The sequence below is a fragment of the Peromyscus maniculatus genome, chromosome 22, assembly GCF_049852395.1.
Source record: "Peromyscus maniculatus bairdii isolate BWxNUB_F1_BW_parent chromosome 22, HU_Pman_BW_mat_3.1, whole genome shotgun sequence".
Taxonomy (NCBI): Eukaryota; Metazoa; Chordata; class Mammalia; order Rodentia; family Cricetidae; genus Peromyscus; species Peromyscus maniculatus.
Window position 1 is genome coordinate 57,347,111 of NC_134873.1, and position 4,522 is coordinate 57,351,632.

Genomic DNA, 4,522 nt, shown 5'->3' on the forward strand with positions numbered 1-4,522 from the left:
AATTCCACCTTGATGTACCTATAATAATAAAACTGACAGACAAAGTGGGAGCTTGGAGAGGGTAGGGTGGAGTTGTTTAATAGACGTAGAGCTTGAGTTTTGCAAAGTGAGAATAGTTCTGGATTTGGTTACACAACACTGAATGTTCCTAACACTGCTGAATAATACTATTTAAAATGGCCAAATTACATTTGTAATTTGTACATTTTACATACATTTTTACCATAATTTAAGGTTGTTTTTTTTTTTAATGCAATAGTAAGCCTTGAAAAGACATGGAGGAAAAATGCATCTTACTAAGTAAAAGAAACCAACGTGGGCCATACAGCGGTGGCGCACGCCTTTAATCCCAACACTCAGGAGGCAGAGGCAGGCGGATCTCTGTGAGTCCGAGGCCAGCCTGGTCTACAGAGCGCGTTCTAGGACAGCCAGGGTTACACAAAGAAACCCTGTCTTGAAAAACAAAACCAATCCGGAAAGGTGAATGCTGTGATTCCAACAGTCTAACATTCTGGGGAAAGCCAAACTGTGGAGATGATGGTAAGGTCAGTGGTTGGAGGAGAGGAATGTAAGTATCCAGTGAATGCATCGGATAGAAACAGCCGGTGAACTCATCAGTGAGGATAAGGGGCAAGTCTATTGCAAGACTTCCAAATGAGCTGTGTGACTACTCCACCCCAGGGGAACAGAAGCAGAGCTTCAAGTTTCCCAAGTGGGCTATACTCAAATCACATTTTCCCCAAGTCTTTACTGGGCAAGTGATGGGGACTGGGGGGAGCCGGGACATTCACAGTATAGAACTCTGCTTCAGACAGGCTATCTATCTAGACCCACCTCAACAGCCACAACCGCATTCACAGCACTCACAGTTGATGCGATGTGATATTTTATTTCTGCACCCCAATAAAGCTTATCTGGGGATCAGGGGGGAAAGCCAGCCAATATATTAAATAATAGAGGCCAGTCAGTGGTAACATACACTTTTAATCCTAGCATTCAAGAGGCAGAGATTCATCTGGATCTCTGTGAGTTCAAGGACACACTGGGAACAGGCCCAGGCATGGTGGCACACGCCATTAATCCCAGCACTAGTTAACCATAGAGGCCTGGAGGTCTGTACAGACAGACAGGACATGATAGAGCTGGGTGGAAAGAAGTGATAACGCTGGGCAGAGAGGAAGTGAGACGGCAGGGCACAGAAAGGTATATAGGCTGGGTATATAGGAAGTAGCTCTCTCTGGAGGCTGAGGAGTTGGTCAGGTGAGGTTGGCTGTGGCTTGTCCCATTCCTCCAATCTCTCAGTTTTCACCCCAATATCTGGCTCCGGGTTTTTTTTTTTTTTTTTTTATTAATAAGACCGGTTAGCAATTCGTGTTACATTTGGCGCTCAACATTTGTGGCACAAATTCATGAAAAAGCCACTTGCCTCTGGCCTTGCAGGCCCCAGCTCAGGCCCGCCCGAGCTGCACGAGGCCAGTTGTGGTGGTGCACGCCTGTAGGATTTGCTGAAGGAGGCAGAGACAGGAGGATCCCGAATTCAAGGCCAGCCTTGGAGGCTTGCTGAGGAGAAGCTGCGGCCGGGGCCAGGCCAGGCCACACACGGTGGTGGCGGGACCATGGCGTTGGCAGCTGCTTCCCATCGTGTTGGTGACTGCGGTGATGCTGCTGCAGGGGATGACGGGGTTACTGCTGCTGGTTCAGAGAACAATTGCCGGGACCATCGTGTTGCAAGAGAGCATTGGCAAAGGTAAGGTTGGTTTGGAGAAGTTTGGTGAGGCAACTGGCCATGAGAAGTTGCTGTAAAGATCTTCTCTTCTAGGGAAGAACGTTTGTGGTTCCGAGAGGCAGAGATTTACCAGACTGTGATGTTACACCATGAAAACATCCTAGGATTTATAGCAGCAGACAACAGAGACAATGGCCCATGGACTCAGCTGTGGCTGGTGTCCGATTATCATGAGTGTGGATCCCTTTTTGATTACTTGAATAGATACACTGTACAGTGGAAGGGTTGATCACACTCGCTCTGTCCGTGGCAAGTGGTCTTGCCCATCTTCACGTGGAGATTGTTGGTACCCAAGGAAAGCCAGCGGTTGCTCACAGAGATTTGAAATCAAAGAATATCTTGGTGAAGAAGAATGGAACCTGTTGCCTGTTGTATTGCAAACTTGGGACCGGCTATGAGATACAACTAAGATACATCTGTGAGATACCACAGATACAACTGATATCACTCCAAACCACAGAGTGGGCACAAAAAAAAAAAAATCTGCAGGGAACCGTGACCCTCCTCACAGTGACTTTGAAATCTCCGAAAAGAGGATGGGATCCTACAATGATGATTCCACATGGACTATGATAATAAAGCCATTAAGCTGATTAACAGCACCCAAAGATCGGCTTTGGACTACAAACTGCTCAAGGCAATTTCAAGATGGCTAGCTGAGATGTCCACAATGATGATTCCATCAGGATGACGATAATACCAATAAGCTGTCATGAAACACCACCCAAAGATCGGCTTTGGACTACAAACTGCTCAGGACAATTTGGAGATGATCCAGCCTCACAGACTACTCAATCAAGGACTTGAGATAAGCCCTGCACTTTCACATTATGCAGAGACTGGACAATAAATGATACAGATAACTCTCCCAGGACTTGACAACCTAAAAATTTTCTGTTCAGGATTCCATAAAGATGCCTTTGCCCCCAGACAGCAGAAAGTAATTTTAAGAAAATGATCCCCACATTCCCAAGAGGTGGGATAGGTGGTTTTTGGTCATTCAGTGGGTTATGGATAATTGTCATTGTTTAGGATAGTTGGTTACAAGTTGTTAATTGATAATGGTCAGGGGGAAAAAAGCTAAACAAGGATTGAAAAAAAAAAGCTAAAAAAGATTGAAAAACAAAGAAGAAAAAGAAAAAGAAAAAAGAGAATATAGATAAGAGGTAGATTATTGAATCTACTCTGAAAATAAAAAGAAGAGCTATAGAAATAATAGGATAAAAGATAGATTACTAAATCTACTCTGAAAAGAAAAAAGAGAGAATATGGATATGATAAGATAAAAAGGTCGATTATTGAATCTACTTTTAGAAAGCAACTACTAGTTTTAAATATTTTCATTGGATTGGATTTTTGTATATTGTATACAAATTTTGTATTGGATTCACCAAAATAGGATAAAAGTATATAGGGCATGAGGACCAGGAACTAGAACCTTTTAGCAGCAGTTCAACTGAGATCCATTCAGGTGAGGACTCAGAGGCTTTCAGTCTGAGGAAACAAGATCAGCTGAGGAGCTGGCGAGGTGAGGTTGACTGTGGCTTGTTCTGTCTCTCTGATCTTTCAGAATATACCCCAATATCTGGCTCTGGGTTTTTTATTAAAAGACCATCTAAGTTTCAATATAATGTGAAAACAGCCTATAGACCAGCTTGGGAAGCCAGTGCAGGAGGATGACAAGTTCAAGTCCCACCCAGGCTACAGTTCAAAGCAGCCTGAGGAACTTAGTGAGACCATCTCAAAATAAAAAATAAATAAATAAATAATAAATAAATAAATAAATAAATAAATACAAAGACGGGGGTAGAGCTCAGTGATGGAGTGATTGCCCAGCATGGGCCCCTGGTTCAAGTCCCACTAGGAATGAAGAGCAAAAAGGACGGAAAGGAAAGGGGAGCAGTGCAGGGTAGAGAGAGGAAAAAGAAAAGCTAGACTCCTGGTAATTGTAGGAGTGTGCATGGAACCATTCTTTAAAACAACAACAACAACAAAACCCACACGTGTTCCCATTTGCATGGCGTCTTGGTTACTTTTCTGTTGCTATGATAAGACACCGTGACTTAGGCAACTTATAGAAGAAAGCGTTTATTTGGGACTTAGAGTTTCAGAGGGCTAGAGTCCAGGATGGTGGCGCAAAGGCTTGGTGGCTGGTCAGCTGAGAGCCCACATCTTGATCTAAAAGTAGGAGGCAGAGCAAGAGCACACTGGGAATGGCTACGGTTTTAAACCTCCCCCACACCTCCTTCAACAGGCTATATCTCCTGCCTTCACCAACAGCTCCACCAACTGGGAACCAAGGATTCAAGTGTATGGGGTCATTCTCGCTGAAACCACCACGCAAGAGTTTTAAAGAGACAACTCTAGTCCTCTGTAACGTAACAGAAACCAGATGGACAATTGTCTAGGGCCAGGGCTTGAGGGGTGCGGGGGGGGGGGGGGGGAGGGTGAAGGGACACACATACACAGAAGGAAGAAAGCTCATGGGATTCTGCTTTGTCTACTTATTTTCAATTTTCTATGATTTATTGTCTTTTATTTTACGTGTATGGGTGTTTTGCCTGCATGCATGCAGTACCCCAGGAGGCCAGAAGAGGGCGTCAGGGCCCCTGTGACTGAAGTTACAGGTGATGATGAGGAACAGTACTGTGAAAGAACCGTACACATACTCGTTCCTGCTGAGCCATCTCTCCAGCCCTTCTCTCTTTTGTTATGTTTATACTATGTGCATGAGTG

The 4,522-nt window shown here is 44.4% G+C and overlaps 1 pseudogene; it reads left to right on the top strand.

Annotated features, from left to right (window-relative positions):
• Nucleotides 1-1,649: 1,649 nt before the first annotated feature.
• Nucleotides 1,650-3,518, top strand: LOC102904580 (TGF-beta receptor type-1 pseudogene; annotated as a pseudogene).
• The last annotated feature ends 1,004 nt before the right edge of the window (nucleotides 3,519-4,522 follow it).